The sequence below is a fragment of the Podarcis pityusensis genome, assembly GCF_964106645.2.
Source record: "Podarcis pityusensis genome assembly, chromosome: 10".
Taxonomy (NCBI): Eukaryota; Metazoa; Chordata; class Lepidosauria; order Squamata; family Lacertidae; genus Podarcis; species Podarcis pityusensis.
The window spans coordinates 25,689,147-25,715,716 of record NC_138035.1 but is presented as its reverse complement, the minus strand read 5'-3'; the positions used below and the strand labels follow the sequence as shown (position 1 = coordinate 25,715,716).

General features: G+C 42.4%; 1 protein-coding gene and 1 long non-coding RNA gene across 8 annotated transcripts in view; one reads left to right on the top strand and one right to left on the bottom strand.

Annotated features, from left to right (window-relative positions):
* The window catches only part of CHST11 (carbohydrate sulfotransferase 11), a 213,341-nt gene that overhangs the window by 75,002 nt on the left and 111,769 nt on the right, over positions 1 to 26,570 (bottom strand). The gene's annotated exons all lie outside the window — the stretch shown is intronic.
* LOC308457727 overlaps positions 14,114 to 26,570 on the top strand; it is a 36,359-nt gene continuing 23,902 nt past the window's right edge. Inside the window, exons 1-2 of the long non-coding RNA XR_013977087.1 lie at positions 14,114 to 14,383; positions 23,694 to 23,811. This is a non-coding gene — a long non-coding RNA (uncharacterized lncRNA). The remainder of the gene's footprint in view (positions 14,384 to 23,693; positions 23,812 to 26,570) is intronic.

Below are 26,570 nucleotides of genomic sequence, written 5' to 3'. Positions count from 1 at the left end.
TGGCACTCCTGGTTACCTATGTTGATTGCTTTTTGTCTCCCTATTATTGGAAATTTTAATTTCCAGTTTTATTTATGGTTTTTAATTTAGTCCTCCATTGTCTGTTTTTGTGCTTGGTGGCTCATGCATATACATGAATTATGCCACAGATTCTATCTAACTTGCCACGTTCAGATTTCTTCAGCATTTTTAGAAGAATTATCTACTCTGCATTGTCCGGACAGCAGCCCTTCTCCCTTGTTCCTCATTTATTTTCCATGAATAGGAGTTTCAGAAAGCTTTTCATGATCATGAATATACAAGCAAGTAATTACTCATATTCTTCATCAAGAACAAAGGATGGCAGATCCTTATAGCTGCTAAAGAGGTTCCTGGAGAGGAGCTGGAATGGTGAACAAAGTTCTTTGAAAGGCAATGCCCTATCTTAGGACTAGGGAACCTGTGGTCCTCCAGGAGTTGCTGGAATCCAACTCCTACCATTTCTGGCCATTGGCCATGCTGGCTGGGGATGATGGGATAAAAAACATCTGGAGGACCACAAGTTCTCCACCACTGGTCTATAACAGGAGGCCACAGCAGAGTCTTAGGGCAACTCTCATTTTCTTTGAACCCATCCGCTAATCGACACGCCTACATGGATCATGTTGGAAGATCATGTTATCACCTATCCCGATAGTTGTGAAATATTTCTATGCATATATTGGACATGTTTAAGCTTGACACTGAATTGTCACAGCTGTAAACCCCTTCATGAGTTGAAAGGGATCCTTTCCTTCTCACTGCCTCCTTGTCCTCTGCTTCAAGGTAAAGCTTTTTTTCCCCTGAGTAAAGAGGGAGTGGCATTAAAAGGGTAATGACAGTAACGACAACAGTGGGGTATGAATCGGAGTAAGGACCTGCCTATCTCATATTAAGGCTGCTGTATTCAAGCTGGTAGGTAGGTAGGTAGGTTGCATTTTTTAGCATTCTGCTTTGGAATACTTGTCCCAAATCAAGTGGACAGGTCTACCTTGCAAAACCACCAATGGAGATGATAACTCTTTCCAGAATGAAAAAGAGATCAATCAGAAACAGCTTCCCAGAGGTTCACTCACTGGCTATGGACCATCCTTTCTTTTCCTTTCCTATTGTTTTGTTGATACTCTTCCCTTCCTTTCCCTCTCTCTCTCTTTTCTACTTTCATTCCTACCTTCCTTTCAAACAGCAGCCATGAGGGTGGGGGGATCACTGCAGCAAGGGGTTAATCCTAGCATTAAAAAAAGCACATTTCCAAGCACTCAAAGTGCTTTATGTGCATTATCTCAGTAACATTTACACCATTCCTATAAGCCACACCAGTATTTTCCTATGTTGCAAGCAAACAGGGCTGTCCCAAGATATTTAGCTGCCTGAGGCAAAGGAAGATGGCACCTCTCCAATTCTATGTACAAAGGTCAGTCAGACTGACAGCTAAATGCTAGTGATCGGAAAGCATCTTTTGCTGCACCTGAGTGCAGAATTAGGTGGCTGAGAGCACATTACAGAGAACATATAGATCTTCCTGCAGCTTGTCCTCCCAAAACTTGCCAGAGTTCCTCGTCCTCTAGCATCTGCTGCCTGAGGCAGTTGCTTCACTCTGCCTAACGGTAGGACCAGCCCTAGGGGCAAATGACCGAAGCTGACAGAACTGCAGCAGACCTAAGGCCACCTAGTGAGTTCAAAGCTGAGATTTCAAACAGGAATTTCCTGGCTTAACAGTTTATACACTTAATCCCTGCACTATTTACATAGGCAGACCCTCTACCTAATGCTCAGCCTGAAAATCTATCTCTCACACACAGTTTTTAAAAATGAAGCCACAGGAGCTCTTTACTCAAAAGAGGCTGTCTGTTCACTAACACAAGTAAAACCTGATTCTACCCCACCCACCCACTTCAAAAAACAAAAAGCCAGTCAGAATCACATGGTGTATATGATGCCACGAAAACACATAACCAATCAAATATTACTATGTGATTATGTCCAAGTCCATTTAGAGAGAGGGCAATGCTTCCAGTATGACACTACCTTCTCTCTGAATGGGTGTTATGGAGAAGGGATAGACACCTTGCCCGTGCTTCCTTGCCTGCCTTGTTCCAATTCACGAACCTTTGCTACTATAAGCTAAAGAGCCAGACCTTTATTCCTGTTCCTTTTGTGTGGCCACCACTGGCCACAAACAGAGAAATCACCCTCACCTATTTTCAAGCCTCACCTCGGGGGGGGGGGAGGCCAAAAAGAGTGCAGCTTTTGTGTGGCAGTCTCTCATGCAATCTCAGCCCTAACTGCAATCTTTTTGTCCATGTCCTTTGATTGTGACTCCCTTCCTCTCTTTGATTTTGTTTAGAAATCAGAGTTAAAAACTTCAAACTGCCTGCTATGGAGCAATAGCTTTTTCCGAGCAAGGCTGAGCACGTCCCTGGAATGGTTCCCATGCAACGTGATTTCCTTCCAGAACACTGAGAAAAACAGTTGCTTGAAGTGGGTGACCACATACGCACCTGCTTCACCTTTTGCCCACATGACTGGAATTTTAAGCACAGCATCTGTTGCCTCCTCCACTTCCCCCAATGCACCTACTTGTGTATTCCTGGCTGCCTGGTTTTTATTATTATTATTTGTTAGACTAGGAGCGAAATCACATGGTAGTGTTAGCCGAGTCTGAATTTCAATTCTCATTTTCACTCTCCCAATACCTTAAATGCATCAGCTGGTATCCTAGAGAGGGAACCAAGAAGCACTGCATAATTCAGCCTCTCCAGAGTCTCACCTGCTCAGGGGCATCACATTTTGGTCACATCTTACATGTTTCTTAGGTGTGAACAACCTGACAGACTGAAAGGCCTTGGAAGTCTGTTCAAGCTTGCAAGATAACACCTCTTGCTCAGTCTCTGATACAGCTGCGAATCGGCACCAATGGACCAAGAAACCATGGCTTGCAACAAGTCCAATTGCTCAGGTAGCACTCTTACAGGGTCTAATAGCTGCAATGTTAAGGGGTGTTTTTCCAAATGTTGTACATCCAGGGTACTCAAAATAACTAAGATAAGAACCCTAGACCAAAAGAATGGTCAGACTTGCACTACCAACATTTCTTCCCACCCCAACAACCAGGGTTTCAGTGTTCTACCTGAAGGTACATTTCACTCAATGGCCATCATGTTCTTTGTTCTAGTATTTCTCTACATTGCGCAACCTAATTACTCCTTCCTTCCTTCCTTCCTTCCACATTTATCTGCACAGAAGTGTAACAGGCCCACCAAGATATACAGCTATGGCCTATGCCTTCTCCTTCAACATCACTCCTTAGCCCTAGGTCTACACCTTGGTGACAGAATCCTGCAGTTGGATGAGTTCCATTTGGAGATAAATGAGCAGTCCATCGCTCACCTTATAAGGGTCCAGCTTTTGCAAGCACTCAGTTCTTTTATGCTGTGGTTCTTTTTGTTAATGTTGGCGGTACAGAAAAAATTGTAAATATGAAATACATCCCTGGTGCACATTCCTAATGTGTATTTGTATTTTTATCACTGACTTCAAAAAGGCACTTCAAGTACACGTCTTTAAAAAAAACGGGCCAGAGTCCAGAATTACTATAATGTGGATAGAAAGGGAACTGTGGACACATATGACAGAAAACCTTGCACATTATTTGTTTTCCCTGAAAACGCCCAGAGGTTTTTGTCATAAGTAGCAGTGTTTATTTGGAGCTCCTTTTGCTAGTAGTACAAAAGCTAAATGACAAAAAAAAAAGGAAAGAACAGAAAGAGTAGCACTTTGCTTTCAGGAACTGGGATGACTGACAGGCACATTTAAATTGGTGACTGCATCTACAGTTGCAACTTCTGTTCACTCAGAAGAATTCTAGGACTCCTCAGTGGCACATTTGCCCTGCACCTGTGGCAGAGATGTGTGAAAACGCACACACAGCACAAGTGATCTTTGACCCATGATGCTTCCTGACCACCCCCTGAATATAGACCAATGTGGGCATTTTAGCATGCAAAAAGAGATTTCATGCTATTGGCATGAAAGGAAAAGGGTATTTGTTTTTGCACAAGATGCAGTCTATGCTCCCACTCTATTCAAGAGGAAGGGCAGAATTTAATTCAATAAATAAGTATGAATAATTCTGCTGGATTCTGTTCCCACATAGACCAACCTGATGCTTATAGGATGCCTGCACAGCAGCCCTCTCCTGCTCATGGTAACTACTGTCTAGAGTGCTGCCTCTGATCTTGAAGATAATATATAGCCATCATGAATAGCAACCATTAGTAACTTTATCCATGAATTTGTCTAGTGCTCTTTTAAAGCCATCCACATTGCTGGGGTGTGCATTAGGCTGAACATGCTTTATTCTAATGCTTCGTTTTATTAAAGAAACCTGTGCACAAAGAGACTTATACAAACAGGCAATAAAAACTCTCTGAAAGGACAGTGATTGATATCTCGAAATAAAGGTAGCTGACATTTTCACCACACCTTTCTGCCACTCTTTTAAAGAAGCTGGAATGGACTGAGCCACCAATCCTTTACAGAATGCATCGCCTCACAAATTGACTGTGGTCAATATTCAAGAGTGCAGCACCATGTCTCAAGGAGTGAGGCGTGGAGAATCTATAATTTGATTAAAGGGAGTGCTAGGTTTGCAGCAGCACAAAGTGTAAATGTGTTGTGTACCAGAAGGACAACACACAAAAAGAAAGAACATGGGGGGGGGGGGAAGGAGGAAAAGGAAGCAAAAGCACAAAAGCAACAGGGTAAATATTGAGTAAGAACATCAAATGGGCATAATGTGTTAGGGCACAGCACAAAAAAACAAACACATCACAGACTCCTAGTGCAGAAGAATGAGTTAAAATGATTGACTAGCAAATATTGGACCTATGTCCAAATTCTATCACAGCAGGGGTGGGGGGTGGGGGGGGAGTTAATCCACCAGGACCACAACACCATAGAGATGCATGAAGATGTTGTCTGTGGTGCAAATCTGTCAACAAATAGCAATATCTCACTGGTATTCTAACAGGCCTGTGAGGACATCCACTATTAGTGTAGAAATATAGTCCCAAAGGGGTAAATTCTGAAAACCCTACTAGGTCATAAAGCATCATGAAGGATATTTAATTACACGTTAGTAAACAATTCCCTGTCATCATATTCAACATGTACTCTAATGAGATGCCAGCCAATCACATTTCATCATATGTTTTAGTATAAGGGGCTAACTACACAGAACATGAAACTTCAAGGAATGGAGCCTTAATCCTACAGTTTTGTTGCTTTGGTTTTTTAAATAAAGAAAAGTGTCCAGGAGGATTTTATGCAGAGAAATGGTGATGAAGAGAGGTACTTTGTTTTCAATTTGTCTACTCTAAATCTCTCTCTCTCTCACACACACACACACGCTTGGACCTTTGTATTTGTGGCTTGTCCCTCTACACAAGGGTTCAAAACGTGTGTTTAAAATATGTTCTGACCCTCCAGAGGTGGGTGTCACTTGTGAAGAAGTAGAGATATGGTAAGTGAGGAAAATGTTACATACCCCTCTCCTTATTTTTTTTATTTTTTAAATGATATTTATTGGGGGGGAAATTTTAGAGTTACAAAAGAAAACAAAGTAGAAAAAGAACAAAGAAAGAACAAAGAAAAACACAAACCACATCCAACAATACAAATTTAAAAAAAAACAAAAATACACCGCAAACATTTAAAAACAAATCCATTATTCTCAAATCCTCAACTGTCATTACCATCTTTCTTTGACCTCCTCCTCCTCCCTTTTTTTGTATCCTAGTTGTTAATTGTTGCAGCAAATCCTTTCCATATTTCATAAAATTCTGTCATTACATTACCTTAAACTATTTTTATCTTATCTTACTATAAAAAACCTTGAAACTTAAAACTTAAATCTTATTTTTACCAACTTCTCATAACCATAATATTCTTACATAATTCTTTAAACATTTTTGCTAAAGCCAAGTAATTTCATTCCAACATTTTTCTAACATTCATCAATTTTATAAAACAATCCTAGTAGTAGAAAAAGAAATAAAAACAATCCAATCTTCATCCAGCGTCCCTTCCTCCTGGTCCCGGGTTTTGTCAGTACTTATTATCCCATCGATCTAGCGCATTAACCTGGTAACCTTATATCCGAGGCCCTTAAGTCTCTTCCATGTCCCTTCCGCAGCTCTTCTTCATATTTGTAACTGTATTTTCCCTTGTCCCCTGCTCGTTTCACTCGTGGGAACTCCAGCTTAACAATATTTTTGACCCTTCTCGACAGATCAGCCCCTTTTCCATAATCCACACTAAATTCCATGTGATATTTAAGAACATGTTTCAAAATCCCTCCAAAATTAGGAGCCCCCACAATCCCAGACATCTCACGGCCCATTGCCAGACTTGAAAAGTCCAAACATACCCCTCTCCTTAAACCACTTACTCACTGACAGTTGTGGAGAAAGAGGTGTGCGGGGGGAGTGCACCGCCCCTGGCAGCACAATCCCAGTGCGGTGCCATCGCGGCTGCGTCCCCGCCTGCGCTGGGCGCCACGCCCCCAGGGCACGCACCACACCCCTGTGGATGGTGTGCCCCGCCCTGGGATGAATGCCAGTCCCAGCTCCGCCTGCTCTCCGCCCCCCGGTGCCAGAGCATGAAGCTCTGCCACTGCTCACTGAACCACCCCAAGCGATAATATTAAGTACAGTGGTACCTCAGGTTAAGTACTTATTTCTTTCCGGAGGTCTGTTCTTAACCTGAAACTGTTCTTAACCTGAAGCACCTCCTTAGCTAATGGGGCCTCCTGCTGCCACTGCGCAGCCACTGCACAATTTCTGTTCTCATCCTGAAGCAAAGTTCTTACCCCGAGGTACTATTTCTGGGTTAGCAGAGTCTGTAACCTGAAGTGTATGTAACCTGAAGCGTATGTAACCCGAGGTACCACTGTATTAAATATTAAGGATCCATTTCAGTATGTAGGTAGCCTCTTAAGTCTCTTTCACGTGGAGGCACAGCAAGCTGAAAGTCCCTTTCCTGTGGCATATTCAGCAGGAGAATGCATCCACACGAGCAGAACCAATCCCAGGGCTTTCCCATATGATTGGTCCAACCCACGTGGCATGTGTCATTCACATGCAGCATGTAAGGAAGCAGGTCTTATGCAACTTGGGCCTCATTTAGAGCACAATCCCATTCAGGCTCTGAATGTTCTACCATGGGTATTGCATATTGTTTGCCCCAAGTAAAGGTGGAGTACTCTTTATTCTTTCAGAACCTGCCCCCCTCCAAACAAACTTCTTAGAAAACATGGAGCTGTGCTCTCATTGACATATTATGCTCAATAATATATAGGCATATTTCTCAAGTTAAAGAACTCCGAGTTCCAAACCCAAGAGCTTTGAAGTGTGATGGACTCTCGTTCATTGGAAGCTTTTGAACAGAGGTTGGAGGGTCATCTGTGGGGGATTCTTTAGCTGTGATTCCTGTATGGCAGGATGTTGAACTAGATGACCCTGGGTGTCTCTTCCAACTCTACAATGCTATAATTCTATTATTCTGAACCATTCTCAATGAGTGTGGCCTTGATACAGAATCAAGCAACTCTCTCTGCCTTTGTTCTTATCTGTAGAATAAGAAGAGTGTGTCCCACGTCTCTGGACCACTGCAGTGATGAATGCAATGGCTTCCAAGCACTTTTCACATAATAGTAGGTAGATGCTACAATAGACAGTGGTACCTCAGGTTACATACGCTTCAGGTTACATACGCTTCAGGTTACACACTCCACTAACCCAGAAATAGTGCTTCAGGTTAAGAACTTTGCTTCAGGATAAGAACAGAAATCAGGCTCTGGCGGCACAGCGGCAGCAGGAGGCCCCATTGGCTAAAGTGGTGCTTCAGGTTAAGAACAGTTTCAGGTTAAGAACGGACCTCCGGAACGAATTAAGTACTTAACCCGAGGTGCCACTGTACAAAGCTTCTGGCCAACATCTGTCACTTGGAAGGCTAAAAAGAAGCATGGGCCAAAGTTTCCATTCATCTGTATACCAGATTTTGCATTCCAACCACGCCGTATGCAATGCTCCCTTTTACACCTACAGGACGCTAAAACTATTAGTGCAAATCGACTTCTTCCTTCGGCTACAAACTGGATTGATTCTTCCCATCTCTAGTTGAGATTTGCAGGGCTGGATTTAAGTTCTCATCCATTTCAAATCCCATCAACCGAATGTTAGCATTGCGCTATATATAAACATTTATCAACAGAAACGCAGGGATTATTAAATAGCTGGAATTGTTTCAGCAGTTTCCTTTTAGTCATAGATTCCTTTGCAAGACAGTCAAGCTGGTCACAGGACTTCATATGGCAGGTGGGAGGGTAGCAGCTTCAATGATTAAACCAGGAGTCTAGGATAAATTTAACCACAAATCTCTCATTCTGCAGCCATGTTACTGATGGCAATTACTTATGGCTACTGAAATGGTTGTGGTGGAAAATTACCATATTTTTCTGTGTATAAGATGCCCCCTATTTTGGGGGTCTCCAAATTAAGAATACACCCCTCAGCACTACCCGTGTATAGTCTTATACTCGGAAAAATGCGGTAACTGTGCTGCCTGTGCCAGGTTTTAAGGACACTGGAGTGCTCCCCCATCCTCTTTCAGACCTCTGCCCTTTGTCCTTGTGCTTTACTGCTGTAGTTTTCTTTTATTTTTCCCCCTGTAATATCAGCACAGCTTCTTGTGTAACATGCAGAAGTTAACTTTCAGTTTTGTTCATTTTGAAGGTCTCTAAAAGCAGCTAAGAAGGTAAGGAGGGAGAGCCATCAAAATGTGAAAACGTGGAGAAGAGACCTCAAATATCTAAAACAGGAGTGTGCTCTTTTGGGGTGATGCTTGTCCCCTTTTGGAGCACTGTGTGCATGGACATCCTATATATAGGCAGCAAGTCTCTTCTGCTCTTGCTCCCAGGATCTGATATCGAGTTACACACAGCCTCTCTGAAACTGGAGATTGCATACAGAGATGGGCAAATGCTTTCAATCCATATCACTTCTACATGTGAGGAAACATCCCAGAAGCGTGAAAGCCTGTGGAGAGCAAATTCTGATCCGGACATTAGTCTGGAATGTGTCAGATGGTATTAGAATTTGCTAATTTTGACATACATGCAGCAAGGATGCTCAGCTAAGCTGAAGTCTGGATGCTGAAAAGAATGATCGTTAGTTGAATAGGTATGTAGTGCACGAAAAGCTATCATTTTGTAAAGGGATCACAAAATGATGTGCCCCATATTTATAGAATATAACACTTTGTATGTAGAAATTACAAAACTGCAATTCACAATAACTCTGCAGTATAGGTGCAGCTAATAATATAGTAGTACATCTCCAGGCCTTCTAATCTGTTAATATGCACCCAGTCTCTTGAAAGAACAGTAATTGCCAGTTGTCTTACAAGCAATCATCTCATCAAGAGAAGGGTCAAAAAAATTTTTTTTTATAATGGCCCAGGAAGCTGACTGCAGAACACCACCTGCTGCAAATCTAGTCCAATCTCTATAATATGAAGGAACAAGACAGAAAATTGCTACATTGCATGATCAGAGCTGCCTTGACATTTGGTGGAAAGACATAACTATAAAGCTTATTTACAACACCAGGTGCCACAAGGAACACTTTTCTGCTTCTTTTATCTGGAGGGATATTTTTAAAAAAAATAAAAATAAATGATTATTAATTGCTTTCTAGCCTTGCTCCTAATGGGCAAGAAGTAACTCATCATGGATAGTTTAGTTCTAAGTGATTTAGGAGAAGCACTTTATTGCAAACTCGTCAACTTTAGGGGTTTAGTATGGCAATCATTGCTTAACAGGAGCAGCTGCCGAGAGCAGGAGAAACAAAAATGGCTATTATCCTCCTGGGACGTGGAAAGCTGGCAGCGTAACAATCTCAGAATTTTTTTTAAGAACCCAGCTTTTTTTAAAAAATAAAAAATAGCACAGCAGCAGCAACTCAGTGACATTGCAATGGGTGCCAAGTCATTAAAAAAAATAGAAAAATACTTAACAAGATTAGCTTCTATGACATTCTTTGCAAATACTAAAAATGATGATGATGTTTGCTTCGACTAATTTCTGTATCCTCCAACTCTACACCTTTTTTTTAAGGCGAGGGCTACTGTTACCTAATGGCAGTAGGGGCTGGTCTACTAGTCCAAATGGAGCTCTGCCCCACCAACCTCGTTCTGCCTTCAGCCAGGCTCAACCTGCCTGCTTCTTCACTTCTAACCAGCCCAGGTTATAAGTAGCCTGCCCAGTGCTGGATTTACGTATAAGCTAAGCAAGCTATTGCTTAGGGCCCCACTCTTTTGGGGGGCCCCAAAAAAATTTAAAGGAGAAAAACCTGGATGTACATTTCCAAAATATAAGATAAAAAAACAAATAAAATAAAACCTACATGCAGCAACAGTGTTTTGTGTTGTGTAGGTCCATAAATTACCATATTGCATATATTCAACACAATAAACAGTGACATTGTTGTTGACAAAGGACAGCTGGACATATAAAGGGCCCCATTACCTTCAGTAGCCTAGGGCCTCATCAAACCTAAATCCAGCCCTGAGCCTGCCTATCAGCTTTCTCATTGTTGTACAGGTGATGGAATACCAGAATGAGTTGGCTCTGCCTGTCATTGGCTATGATTCCTCTTCTGGATGGTCTCCATGCGTTCTGCTCTCTGAGTCCCAATGGGCACCAGCCACAACTGGCTAATGGTCAAGAGACACTGAGCTGTAAAGGAAGCACCTGCTTCAAATCAGCCCATAGCTCACCAAGTGCCCCCTGCCCTCAGCCCAAGCAATATAGGAAGAACAATAATCCCAAGATAACGGAGTTGGAAAGGACCTCAAAGTTCACCTAGCCCAGCTCCCAGCTGATGCAGGAAATCCACAACTACAGCATCCCCAATAGGTTGGCCATCCAAGTCACGTCTTTAAAACCTCTAATGAAGGACAGTCCACCACTTTCCCAGGCTGTCAGTACCACTACTGAACAGCTTGTACCATCAGGTCAGTGCCACATTTCATAGAAGCATAAAAGTGTAGAGTTGGAAGGGACCCTGAGGGTCATCTAATCCAATCCCCTGCAATGGCAGGAATCTCAGCTAAAGCATTCATGACAGGTGACCATCAGATTTAGGGTGGTGCGGGAAGTTCCCCTGCACAGGGTGCTGAGCCGAGGAGGTGCAAAATGGAAATGGGTCATAATTAAGAAGATCCATTTGGGGACGCCAGATTTTTGCCTTGCATATTACTAAAGATTACCAAAGTCCATTCCTGATCAGATCATTCTTCCTAATGTTTAGTTGAAATAGTCTTTCTTGCATTTTGAACAGACTGGTTCTGAAGCAACAGAAATATGCACATCATCTATGTGGCACCCCTTAAAATATTAGCATACAGCTATCATTCCGCTAAAGCATCTCTTCTCCAGGATAAACATGTCTGTTGTAACACATACTAAGAGTTTCAACATTTTAAAGCACTAAATAAATTGTGACATCAAGAGCCTGTGTGATATAGTGTCTTGGATTTCGTTTGTTTTTAAGCAAGCAAACTAGGGGATGCTGTTTGTTAAAGGGCACTGAATTTAACTTTTATGATAACTTAACATGCATCTCAAAGGACTTTAGGGGTAGTCAGATGCTGTTCAGCCCCAGCCAGCATCACTACTGGTCAGGGATGGTGGGTGCCGTACTTCAACAACATCTAGAGAGCACCACATTAGCTACTACTGCATCAGATCCAATCCTGCCTCCAATTTCAAGCAACAAAATTCAGTCACAAAGCAAAAACAAACAAACCAAAAACACTCCCAGAAGACCATTGGTGCAGCCTGATTTATATTTTAAAATTACTCTTCACTTTGACAAATCACTCTTTCACTTTGTGTGTGTGTAAAAGTAGAATAGCAGATGTCCACAAAAGGCATAGAGAAAAGCCCACAGGAGACGACAAGATTTTAAAAAGCTGAAACAAAATAATATTAGTGTTTGACGCAGTTATATAATTCAACTGAACACACACACCTCATTACAACTTTCCCCACCCAGTCTGACCCTTCCAAATCTCCTCAGGCTGAGGGCAAGTCCTGCCAAAATCATTCATTGCTAGTACAAGTGAATCACAATTTCCCTGTGATGAGGCAGGACCCGGGGACGAAAACAGGTAAATGCTGTAGAGTTTGAAAATACAGGTGTCGGGAAGGGGGGTAGATTTAATGGAATTATAGAATTAAAAATAGTACTTCCAAGATCCAGAAATAGCAATAATTGATTGCTTGATAAGTAGCCAGTCTTAAAGGGGTGCAAGTTTTATTTCCAAATTACTGCCAAACTCTCTTACTTTGCAGGGCAGGATTCTCAATCAGCATGAGGCACTCACATGAGGATGGGAAAATTAGATAGAGAATAGGGAATATATCTTATTCCAAAAAAAGAAAAGAAATATGTTGCCAGATAATCAGCATATCATTAAAGCATGTAAGAAAAATGAATATTTATGCAGTCTCATTGACATACTGTACACCATGTGAATAGAACTCGAGATTCTTTCATTTGGTATGGTACAGGATTCTTGTACCTTTCATAGCTTCAGAAGGAGGGGAAACTCACCAACTATATCCTCACCTGTGCCATTGAGGCACTGATGGGGAATGCTGCATGAGTCAGAACTCACCCATATAAAAATAACTTAATAGTACAGAAACCCAGGCCTGAGGTCAGCAGGACGCACCATCTTTTGGCTGCTGCCATGGCCAAGCAGGTCCGCCGATGATGCTTGCTTAGTGTTCTTCATTAAAAGACTGCCTAAGTACAGGCTCTGCCATTTTAATTACCCATAATTCCATTTTATTTTCCCACGATGTCCCAGAGCGAAGAAATATATCAGTGGCATTGTGGGTAATTGAAATGGTAGCTCTTGTACATCACTTCCAACAGGTAAGTTGTAGAACAGGCTTCCTCAAACTCAGCCCTCCAGATGTTTTGATGACAGGAATCCTGTCATCCCTGACCACTGGTCCTGCTAGCTAGGGATCATGGGAGTTGTAGGCCAAAAACATCTGGAGGGCCGAGATTGAGGAAGCCTGCTGTAGAAGGTTCAACGATGTTGGATGGAGCCCATCGGAGGACACTTTGCCAAGAGCCACATCAGCCTTGGAACTAAAGCCTTTTCTAACTCTAGATGGATATTAATTATAGCATGATATTAGTTTAAATGCTGCTTATATGACAAAACAGCTTCTAAATGGTCACAGAATGCTGAATGACTCAGGAGTGGGGGCTGGAAAACTGAGGTAAGGGGGAAGAAACAGAGCTGGCGTAGCCATCACTAGTGATGTACGGAAGTGAGAGCTGGACCATAAAGAAGGCTGATCACCGAAGAATTGATGCTTTTGACATGGTGCTGGAGGAGACTCTTGAGAGTCCCATGGACTGCAAGAAGATCAAACCTATCCATTCTTAAGGAAATCAGCCCTGAGTGCTCACTGGAAGGACAGTTCCTGAAGCTGAGGCTCCAATACTTTGGCCACCTCATGAGAAGAGAAGACTCCCTGGAAAAGACCCTGATGCTGGGAAAGATTGAGGGCACAAGGAGAAGGGGACGACAGAGGACAAGATGGTTGGACAGTGTTCTCGAAGCTACCAGCATGAGTTTGACTAAACTGTGGGAGGCAGTGGAAGACAGAAGTGCCTGGCGTGCTCTGGTCCATGGGGTCACGAAGAGTCTGACACGACTAAACGACTAAACAACAACAGCCAACGTGGTGATTCTAGATGCGGTTGGACTCCAACCCCCATCAGCGCCAGTAAGCATGCAGAGTTATCAGAGATGAAGAAAGTTGTAGTCCACTTGTATCTGGAAGGAACCCAGTTGCCTATCCCTGGGACACAATGCCTTTAAAAAGGCATTCTGGCTGGAACACTGAAGAGGAGCATTCCACTCTATGACATTTTGTCGCAGGTCCCACTCAGAGAGGATCTTTCCAGCTTCATAGCTCTCTTACTGTGGAGAACTGTGGCTTAAGTATATTTTATTTGCATAGAGTGCTTAACATCTGTCAAAGAAGTCACGTGTCGTCCTGTTGCCGAGCAACAGCGTGCAGAGCTTGTGGAATGTGAGGACAGACTAACAGAAGATAAGAGTCTCTGAGACACACTTGGTGGAGTCAGCATACAAAGTCAAGTCCATTCCGAGGGTTAGTCAAATAGCAATCCACGTAGTCAGATAATTCAGAGGTCAGGGAATCCAATGGTCATGAAGCCAAAGGTCCAGATGGAGACCAGGAAGCAGCAAGGTAGGACCAGGAACCAGAGGTGTTGTTTCCAGTATCTGACTGCTGCTCAGAGCTCTGTTGAAGAAGGCTGAAGCCATCTGGTTCTCATCAGTGCCTTCTCCCCCATGTCCTCAAAGGCTGATCAGCTGCAGCCTTCAGGCTGTTCAGCAGGCGAAACTAACTCCTGGCCCATGACAACATGTGGGTTTTACATTGCTCCCAACTGGTAGGGGAGGAACCTTAGAGGAGGCGGCAATCACACCAAGCAAGGTCTCCTTAAAGGGAGTATTGATATAGTACAGTCCTTGCATAAGGGCTATGCTACTTCAAAAAACACGTGTATGAAGCCATCCAGAGAAATCAATATCAGGATGAATGAAAGAGATCCCCTCCCCCTTTCTTTGAGCAACACTTCAAGCACTGGAAGACATTTCCCTATGATTTAACATTATTTTTAGCACCAACTGTTAATACGCTTACGGGTCTTACATTTTCGCTACAGTTACTGCTACAGAGTTCTCGTTACTATAACTGACAGTTTGCTGGCTAAGCCCCATAATTAGGTGGTGAAGTTGTTTTCTTTGCCATCTGGATTTCAACCACTTTCAGAAATGCCATCCTTTGAATAACTACCCTGCATTGCTCTGAAGCAGGGAGGAAAGCCACGGGAAGAATGGAGATATCTTACGAACAGACCGTTAGGGTTGCAAACTCTCAATCCACCCAACTGATATACGAAAAAAATAAAACAAAATGGAATTATTATAAAGGTAGCCTTCCTAGAAGAATGCTGCCATGGGGGAACTATGAGATGCTTAGCAGCAGTACGTGGAGAAGAATATAAGACCTGTATGGTACTACCATTACAAATGATAATTTGAGTTCCAACAATATGGTAAGCAATTGCATCAAATACATGACTCTCATTCCCATTTTCATGTGTATCATGCCAGAATGGAGAACCTGTGCTACCCGTGGGTCAAACCTGGCCTGCCAAGGGTCTAAATTTGGCCCACAGGTCCATTTTCCCCATCAACACAGTTGATGTCAGTTGTGGGGTGGCTTCTAAGGAATGACTGGGAACCTGAAGTGAGCTCCTGAGAGTTCCTCTGCTTGAGAAAAAGGGGTGCTCATACCTCTTGTCAAGTTTTTCCATTGCTTCTGTGTAAACCACATAGAGCTTTTTATTATATCAAGTGGCAATTTTTCCATAAATATAGCATACAAGTGGAGGTTTAGGTTGGGTTATGATTCAAGCCCAGGTCCATATCTAATGTGCTACCCATCAGATCTCTTTCGTTCACTGGCTAACTCCAGCTACTTAGATTTTTTGTGTAAAATCTTTTGTGTCTAGGTAATGACAAGGATACCACCAGCAAATGTTCTGGTAGCACCTGATGCTATAAAACTGCTGAAGCTGTTGCAGTAGATATGATCAGTCCTTTTGATTGTGAGCCTCCTGGGAGGATGTTCATATATAATAAATGTTTATTTTTAAGTCAGTTATGAAAAATGATGAATGGTTAAAAAACAAAAAACTAAGCAACTCAGTTTTGCTTTTCTTCTTGTAATCTATACCTCAGAAGACAAATGTGTTCATTTCCAATAATGGTTCTTGTGAATCCCCTGCTATGCTCAGAGCCTGTCAACACACTCAAAGTTAATGAGCAAAGCAAAAACAAACAAACACAGGAGTAGTAATACTATTGGAGCCAAGTTAAAAGGATGAATTATCTCTGGTTTTTTATTCAGTCCTGTATTTTGTGCTCCTGAGTTGTGGAGATAGCTATAGGCTTTTCTGCTCATAGACTCAGGGAAAAGAGCTTCAATACTAAAAAGCTAGATTTGTACACCATTAGCAACAGCCAAGAATATGGCTTCCAGAGGCCTCTTTCTGTTTGTTTGTTTGTTTGTTTGTTTGTTTGTTTGCTTATTTCTTCCTTTGATTATCCCACCTCCTTTTCTCCAAGGCTGGCTGTCCATGCAACTAGGTCACATTCTAGGCCTCCTGGAAGACATGTGATATAGGGATAAAATGGAAGATCCTTGAGGTGGTGGCATTGTGACATGGAGATAGGAGACCTCTGTATCACCAGCAAATGCGGATTTATCCAGCAGTGACATGTGGGGTGGGATGGCGCCACCCTCCTGACACCAGCATTGCTGCTGATTTACTGGAGAGGGCTGGACTGTGGAAAGGTCAGGGCAGCTTGGGTGCACCATCAGGAGTGCCAAGTCTGTAGCAGCGGCAGTCCCACTGGGGCATTTGAGCAGCCCCAACCTTGGGGCAACCAACCACAGCAAGGATGTTGGTGTTGGGATGGTGGAATTGCCAGGGCTTGAACCCAGGATCTTCCACATACAAGACATGTGCTGCACCACTGAGCTAAGGCCCTCCCCATACTGATCATGTACAAGAGCCCCAGTTCCCACTTTGTCAGAAGAAGATGAGATGGTGTCGTAGCCCTGAAGCAGGGTATTCCTGGCACTAAACAGTGAGGCTGTGGAATGCTTGCAGTGGCAAGTGATTTAAATCTGACAAAGTGGAGGAGAAATTCAATTTAGTCCATGTTTAAAGCCGAATCTTTAAAAGCCCTTTCCAAAACAATATGCAAACCAAAACACAGCTAGAAGAATAAAAATCTGCACATTTTTGCGATACAGTTCTCCAACCAAGAAAGGTGTACAAAAAATGCATGCGTTTGTGTGAATAAAAATATCCGTAAAAAGATATTCATGAAAATATTATACAAAAATGCATATTAAGGGAAATTGCTTGCAAAAATGTGTACACGATTCAAAACTGCATATAAAAATGTGTTTATTAGGAGAAATTCACACTATAAAATGCTGGTGAATTTTCATAAGGATAAAAAATTGCAAATTGCTGCAAAATGTGGTGAACTGAATTTAAGATTGGAAAAATGAAGAGAATCAAAATTGGCATGTCCTTCTGTAATAAGAAGGGAAAGGAACCTATATTCTCCCAATGCAATGTGTAAGGTGTCATTGCCATTCCTCAGTGTGTTTTGATGCTTGCTCCTCATACACTTCTGGTTACATTGTCCTACAACCTAAGTGTCCTACAGCCTAAGTGTTTATCTTCTAGCCCTATAGACTGATCCACAGTACAGACAGATCCACTGCATCCACTAAAAGATGGGAAATTCCACCAGGGTTGTGTGCTGTTTCTTGCTTCTCATGTTGACAGGTGCATGAAAAACTAGATAACTGTTGCCACTTGTCTCTGCTCTTTAGGCTCTTCAATGAAGACCCCCCCCCCAAAAAAAACCCCACGTTTTTACATTTTGTTTAATAGCACATCAGAACACAAGATGAGAGCATCCTTAACCCCTTTCAAATAGTACAGCATAAATTAATTAGGAAATTCTGAGAGTCCCATTACATTCACATTAGTGTCATTTTAGTTCATCTCGATTAATGGCCTGGCACTTGGTACTCAATGAATAAATTAATGATGGGCCACTTCAAGCTTAAGTAGAGATGGTTGCCCTTTGTTGAAAACTAAATGCTTCTCCAGGTCATAGCTGGATTGCTGGAACTAGCCAACCCGCCAGCCTTAATACCACAAGACTGGTGTGGGGCTGTTTCCGTGACTTCCTTTTTGATAGGGAGGTTATCTTCTTGTCCACCACAGGAAATGGGCTTCCTCTGACAAAAGGTTCTTGTATTAATTTACAAGGCATTTAATAACTTGGGTCCAGGACACCTCAAGGACCACCTAATTCCTTATATTACTGATTACTGAGCTCTTTGCTGAGTCACTGTTAGTGTTAGCTCAGTACTGTGGGCCCAGCTTTATGGAACTTCCTTCCAGTTGAGGTCAGACTTCCTGTTGAACTTCCAGGGTCTACTGAAGCCCATCATCATTATCATTATCATCATCATCATCATCATCATTATTCCCAGCAGGCATTTTAACCAAAGTTAGATTTTATCATTTTTATCCATTTTTACTTTTTCAGTATTGTATTTCTTCTTCAGTTCACTATTGCAGTTAAGCGTTACATAAAAGGTAAAGGTAAAGGGACCCCTGACCATTAGGTCCAGTCGTGACCGACTCTGGGGTTGCAGCGCTCATCTCGCTTTATTGGCTGATGGAGCCGGTGTACAGCTTCCAGGTCATGTGGCCAGCATGACTAGGCCACTTCTGGCGAACCAGAGCAGCGCACAAAAACGCCATTTACCTTCCCGCCAGAGCGGTTCCTATTTATCTACTTGCACTTTGATGTGCTTTCGAACTGCTATGTTGGCAGGAGCTGGGACTGAGCAACAGGAGCTCACCCCGTTGTGGGGATTCGAACCGCCAACCTTCTGATCGGCAAGTCCTAGGCTCTGTGGCTTAACCCACAGCGCCACCCGCGTCCCAAGTGTTACAGAGATTGTTTAAATAAAATAATACAAAACTGGATGTTTCAGCATCCCATCTGATTCTTTAGAATCAGAGCATTCCAACTCAAAACATCTAATATAAGGCCACTTTGAAAGTGTCAGTTCTAGAGTGCAATGCTCACCCCGTATGAAGAAGCAGAAGAAAACTATTTCCTGTGTCAAATATTTAAGGGCATATTATTTGCGTGATACTCATATATCATTCTATTCTTCTCCAACAGCTGTGACAGACACAAGTTGCTTCCACTGCAGAAGAAAACGAAAACGCATTCCAGATTGCCATTAAGTGGCACATACTTATTTTGCACACATTCTAGCTATGGTGTAAAGCAGTATATAAATGATATGAATTAAATATAAGTAACTAGCTCTAACTGAGATGTTACACATTACAACCATGTGCAAATTAGCATACCCTGCAAATTAGGATTGCACTTCATGTTTCTGATGAAGCGCCTTTTCCCAACAACACTTGTGCTATTATTAGAGAGAATCTGCCAATTTTGGTTTCTCATTTTTCCCATCTTAAGTTCAGTTCTCCACATCAGTTTGCCATTTTTTAAAAAAAAGTTGCAAATTCAACCTTTTGTGAAAGTTCAACAGGATTTTAGTGTGAATTTCATCTAATGCACGTGTTCGTATGGAATTTTACCTAATATATACATTTTTAACCAAACAGTTTTTCCTAAGAATTAAGTTTTCCCTGTTATACTGCATTTTGTATGTTATTTTCATGCAGATGTATATGCACACTTTACCCTAGCCTACGCATTTTTATACACATTACCTGGCTGGAGAAGTGCAAATTTTGAAGGATGGCCATGTTCTGCTTCACATTTGCTTAGGAAAGCAAATTAGGTAGTTTGACCTTTTAATGCAAACTGAATCCAATACCCCCAGTCCCAGCCACAATAAAAAAATGGTTAGTCTTTTAGGTGCCACAACACTTTATGTTGCTTTTGCTGAACATACCACCGCAGCTACCTCTCTGGAAATTGTACAGGACTTTTCTAAATTATTTTAACTGCCTGGTCATTTGATTCATAGCAGAGATGGCAAACATCCCTGAGGAATGTCCAGATTATTCACACACAGACAGATAGTCAGAACCCTGGGTGGAGGTTCCCCTCATTCCCTGCCCCACCCTCTTCCTTGGTCATTTCTGTAAGAAAAACAAGCCAGTCCATTGACGTACTTCATCATACTTGGAATGTCACTGGGCAGCAACACATCATCGTTACATATGCAATAGAATTTCTGAAGTCTGAAATAAAGTAGACGGCTATTCGTGGCCTCAGTACATACATACTGCTAATATCAAAGATGTGAGACTAGATAGGATTTTAGAGTGTGAGGAGGCAAAGAGCCTTTTCAATATCACTCCAGGCAACAACACTGGTAGGGAAGAGGAAGAATTCAAAGGAGGTGCTTCCAATCACTTTCTTTCCTTGCTGGTTCACAATCTGTGCAATTCATCTTTCCCTTGCTTTCCTCCCTCAGGTAGTCCATGAATATTGTTTAGCAGGTGACCTAAATCAGAGCATGCACCACATTCAGGGCACGAATCCACACATCCCACAGCTTAACAGGCTCAGTATGGGTGGTAGCAGAAGTTGCTCCAACACAGGGATAGGGAAACTGCAGCAATCCAGTTATTCTTGAACTACAACTCCTCTCATCCCTGACCCCCGGCTCCAGGCTACCTGGGGCTGCCAGTGTCCAGAAAGAAACATATGGAGGGCAACAGGATAGCCATCCCCTACAAAATACAGCACTGTGTCTGAAAGCATCCTAAGATTATCAAGGAATGAAAATATTTAAGTGGTGGGGGATATAAAAAGGACCGACAAGCCAATGAAAAAATTGCTCACACCCACAAGAAACCCAGGGAAGAGCTGAAATTATTCTCTGCTTTTGAAACAGAAGCAGGGAGGGCGTTATTATGCAATAAAAAATGACATTTAGTAATAGAAGTTGCAGAAACTTTCTGCTGGAACAGCTGAAGAACTCAGACAGAAAGTATATTATTATCATTATCATTTCCTATTAAGTTTTCTAGTCTCTTTTTTGCCATGGCAGCTCAAGGAGACCTACAATATTTTATGTGATGACAATAACACCTTAAAACCAGCAAAACATATATATATATATATATATATGCCAATTCTTTTTTTTTTTTTAATCATTAAAACATCCCACTTATGCAGAAAGGTCATAGACAGTTAAAAGCTAGAGGCCTGATTAATTGGATTTTTACCCTCCCGCCACCTAAATATATACTCTTTCTAAGCACACCAACAGTTCAATGTTTCATAGCATTATAAAGTTTGGAGGGATCCTGAGGATCATCTAGCCCAACCCCTTGCAATGCAGGAATAGGTAGCTGTCCTTTATGGGAATCGAACCTGCAACCTTGGTGCTCTCAGCAAAGATCTATCCAGCAGAGTCAGAAACATTCCCACTGCTATTTATCACTAAGAAAAAATACTCTTCATTTCTTGAGGCATTTGATGAGAGGGAGAGTTAAGGTACAGAGGGACTTGATTCAGTTTGCATTTAAAAATGAACTTACCTAATTTACACTTTTGGGAACAATATACAAACCAAAACGCAGCCATCCTTCAGAATTCACACTTCTCTGAGAATTAATGTGTACAAAAATGCATATACTAGGGTAAAGTGTGCATTAAAGTGCATATATGAGTGAAAATAACATACAGATGTATTATATCTAGGAAAACCGCTTTGCAAGAATTGGAACCTTAGGAAAATTTTCAAAGAGAAAAATGTATATTGGGAGAAATCATCACTTAAATGCTGGTGAATTTTCATGAGGGATTTTTTTTTTTTTAATGCTAACTAGTGTGGAAATGTGGAGAGCGGAATTTAAGATTGGAAAACAGAGAAACTGAGAAAAGCAAAAAATGGCATCCTAATATGTGTATTGGGAATGTTGCATCTCAGAGGACACAGAAGTGGCAATGTTGAGAACCCACTATTCAGGGCTGACAAAAACAAGAGTACAGTGGTACCTCGGGTTATAAACACTTCGGGTTACAAACGCTTCAGGTGACAGACTCTGCTAACCTGGAAGTAGTACCTCGGGTTAAGAACTTTACCTCAGGATGAGAACAGAAATTGCATGGCGGCGGCGCAACAGCAGTGGGAGGCCCCATTGGGTAAAGTGGTACCTCAGGTTAAGAACAGTTTCAGGTTAAGAACAGACCTCCGGAATGAATTAAGTTCTTAACCAGAGGTACCACTGTATCAAAGACACCACTGTTTTGAGTGAAACATGACAAAATTGGCATCACTACCAAGTCAGATGTGCCATTCAGAAATCCTTACATCCCAGCATCGAGAAGGCTTATAAGGCACTCTTGAGCTCTCCCAAATGAGGTCACAACCATGCTGTTTCCCTTCAGTTATTTATTTTAGGGGGGGGGATCTCTTTCTCAAAATAGCAGCCATGACGACTAAGGCACAGGCCATGTTCTGGGGATTAAATGACTTCCCAGGGTTAATGGCTTTGAGCAATTTATTCCTCTAAGGCAGTCATTAATCCCTCAGAAATGCCACACGCCTTCAGTTGTTTTGCTTGCAAACTGACTGGTGTAAATACGGAACCATACGCCATGCCCTGCAGGGACCCAAATGTACACATTAAAGCAACCAGAGCGTATATCGAAACTTGTTCAGAAAAGATACATGGTCCCCACCAATCCAATCCACAAGAGCTGGTTAATTTTCCCTCGGGTTACTTTTAAACTTTCCCTCGGAAGCGTGTAACATTTCAGAATGCCTTATTAACTGGGCTGTAGCAGCATCTTATTTTAAAAGCACAGTGCTGGCAAATGGAAATATTTGAGCAGCCGCTATTTAGAAAGAGTCAATATCCCAAGAAGAGATACCTTGGTTCACAGATTTAATTACACTGATAACGGCAGGAAGAGCAAGAATCAATTATTTATTGAAACAGATTAAAGGTTCATTCTTTTGCCCCATGTATTTTCTTTCAAGATCATTTACACTTTGTTTCAAGATCATTACACTCTGCCATAGTTTTTTTTCCAAATGCCTACAATAGACTAGAGCCTACCAAAGTAAGCCAAAAACTCTGTGAATTAAGTAAAGGAAACCCAAAGATTATTATTCACCATAGGGCTGGAAAAACACTGCCTAGCCCATGGGTCCGGCCCAATCGCCTTCTAAATCCAGCCTGCCGACGGTCTGGGAATCAGCGTGTTTTTACATGAGTAAAATGTGCCCTTTTGTTTTAAATGCACCTCTGGTTTATTTGTGGGGCATAGGAATTTGTTCATTTTTTTTTTTTTCAAATTATAGTCCGTCCGCCCCCAGGTCTGAGGGACAGTGGACCAGCCCCCTGCTGAAAAAGTTTGCTGACCCCTGGTAAAGAGGCTTCAGCAATGGGAAGTAGGATTTGGGGACAGATCAGCATACCAATGAACTGCAGCTGCTTCCCTTCCAATTATCTGAGAATGTCTCCTCATTCTAGCCTTGAAATGGCCAAGGAGATGCATTTTTTAAAAGCTGGAGAAGGGCAAGCAGTAGCAACAACTCCTTGCCCCCTCTCATGCGTATGAACTTAAGTTTTGAGAAACAAGGAAAACCATCTGTATGGATACCAAGGAGCCATGCTTCAGAGGGTTGGTGGCGCAACCCAAGGACTTCGTTGGGCATATGGGTTAAGCTCACAACAGATGTCAGTTTCAATCTCTGTTTCTCAGTTTCTGACCTGACATTCGTTTCCCCACGTCCAGTCTGCAATTAAAAACCAGCATTTCAGCATGAATTTCTCCCAATATACACATTTTTTGCAAAGCAAGTTTTGTTACTATAGTGCGTTCTGTATGTTATTTTCACTGTTAAATGCATTTGCATGCACCTTTTCCTCTAGTCTTTGCACTGTTGGGCACATGACTTGGCTGGAGAGCTTCACTGCAATATTTGGAGAAGTGCGAATTTTGGAGGCTGGCTGTTTCCATTCACATATCATTCTGGAAAGTGCAAATTTGGTATGTTCTCCTTTCAACGCTAACTCATACTCTTCCCCCCCCCCCCACATCCCTAGTTCAGAGTCCCTGACATCTGCCTCTTAGACTTTGGAGAGCTCTTGCCAGTCACAGCAGGCAAGACTAGATAAGAGGCCAATGCTTTCTGTTCTCGGTTCAGCAAGATCACTGGAACAGGACTTGTTTTAGCGAAACCACATTAAAAGAGGTTTCTCATTATTTCCTGTGCATCTTGATCATTTATGTATTTTGGATTTTCCAACATAGTTAAAATGGCCAATTGGGGGGGGGGGGGATATGTAGCTCGCATGGGTGAAACTGACCAGGGCAAAGGATATTTTTTATAACATGGACAGCTCACAGCTATAGCTTTCTTATATTTTGTCCTGCAGCATTTAGACTGGTGCTTCGACAATCACAAGATGAGCATTTTGATAGCAAAAGAAGATCTGATCACACTTAATATTAGCTATTTAAGGTCTGTTCCTTTTATCTGGATAACAAGATGGTAGTAGACTATGTTTTAGGGGGGGAAAGCACCAGCTCTTGAGTGTTCATGTTTTCAGCATTTCTAACGTTGACAACTACAGAAATAATGTTATGTGGCACCTAGGAGCTGCTCAGAATGGCACTACTTTAAATATTGCTTTTAAAACATGACACTCAGGTAGCAGAAAGCCAAACAACATTTGTCCTATTGCTAGGACCTTCACCCTGGGGGACCTTCGTTCCATTTACATTTAGAAAGACTGTTATGCTCTGGAGATGTTGCTCCAAGGATTTCAGCTTCCAATGGGCCCTTGAGGCCACGTCTCTTTTCTCCAGCTGCTCAGCCGATTGTAAATACTTAATGCATTCAAATGACCTGAAAGCTCCCACTGTGTGTCTCTTCTGGCATCCTAACCTCCACACTGACATCAAGGTTCTGATCCCAAAATATATTGCTATCTAAATAGAAGCCGCTCTGAAGGGATGTTTCATAAGCAAAAGCACATTTGTGGCAAAGGCCAAGGTCAGCTTGGACAGAAGAGACAGGGAAGCTTCTTCATCTCCCCACTATGAACGTCCCTCAGCCCATTCTTCATCTGTCGCTGTCATCTCCCAATGGCAGACTGTACGTTTTGCCCTTCATCCTCTAATTGAATTAATAATTACTTCCTTTTACTAGTCCCCTTATGGCTGATCACAGGAGAATAACACATTTACAGGAAGGATAGGGAAATATTATTACTTTGTTAGCATTTGCATTATTCACAACAGCAGCTTAGCACTTGGAAAATACTAGTGGGAGCTGCAACAAAATGTTGCAGCACGGAGTGCTCCCTGTTCAGGATTCCAGTTACTCCATTCCATTTTCCCAGGGTTTTGTGGTGGGGGTGGGGGTGGCACCCAACAGACAGTCAGCTCTCCATGGCCATTCAACCATTCATTATAGTTTCCTCCCCGCCCCATAGACTTTTGGTACACTTGCAATTTCCCCAAAGCCTCCACATTCTTCCCTTTAGTGTGCAAACAGCGCAATCTTGGATAACATAAGTAACAGCACTGAGAATCCAAACACCAGAAATAGAAAGAATGATATGTAAAGCCTATAACATATTCCCTCTTCATCAGCCTCAAAACAACCCTGGAAGGTAGGCAAATCTTGCCTCCATGTTGCAAATGAAGGGAGTAGGGGTGAGGTTAAGGAGCCAGTGCTTGCCAAAGACTATCAAGTGGCCAAGATGACAATTCACATCCTTACAAACTCAGTTAATTCAGAAATAAGTCCCTTGAATTGTTTCCAAGGAAATATGCCTAGGACCAGTCAGGTTGCAGGCCTCTGCCCTACGCCAGCTGAGTCTACTTTTGGATACCACCTTAGCACTAGGCTTCAACCTTTTCCAAATCTGCTGCTAGGCTGGCTAAGCAATACCTTTGATAACAGTTTCATTTGGAAGAGAAATGTGATTTTCTCGAGAGGGGTGGGTGGGTAAGAAAGTGGGTCTTTAATTTGTGTGTGATGTTTTGCTTCATGTTCCACAATATACTTTTAGTACTTTGTGGTCTGAACACTGAGCAGATGTGTTTAAGAGTGGAAAATTAGGAACATCCTTCTCTGAGTTTTTCCAGGCTGCAGAAATGCAAAGCTGGCTTTTAGTATCTTATAGAAGTGCCAGCTCTGGTTTGGTGGGAATCCTCAAGGCATGGGACTAGGACAGGGGGGAGAAGAGGAATTTATTCTGGCATCAGAATTATATCACCGAGATTCTACTGGCACAACTGGTTCTCATGAACTTCCTTGAGATAGAGCAGGCCTGGCACTAGCAACTGGCCAGAAATCAATCTCGCTTAGAGAAATGGTGGGCACCTCAGGCACTTTCCCCACAACCTTACTTACAAAATGAATTTGTCCAATCCTCTTTTAAAGCCACCCAAGCTGGCAGCCATTACTTCCTTGCATCTCAGGGCCAAACCTCACTTTAAAGGCAATTGCACGCCATTAGGATGTTAACAGGGACGCGAGTGGCACTGTGGGTTAAACCACAGAGCCTAGGACTTGCCAATCAGAAGGTCGGCGGTTCGAATCCCTGCGAAGGGGTGAGCTCCCGTTGCTCGGTCTCTGCTCCTGCCAACCTAGCAGTTCGAAAGCACGTCAAAGTGCAAGTAGATAAATAGGTACCACTCCGGTGGGAAGGTAAACGGCATTTCCGTGCATTGCTCTGGTTCACCAGGAGCGGGTTAGTCATGCTGGCCACATGACCCGGAAGCTGTACGCCGGC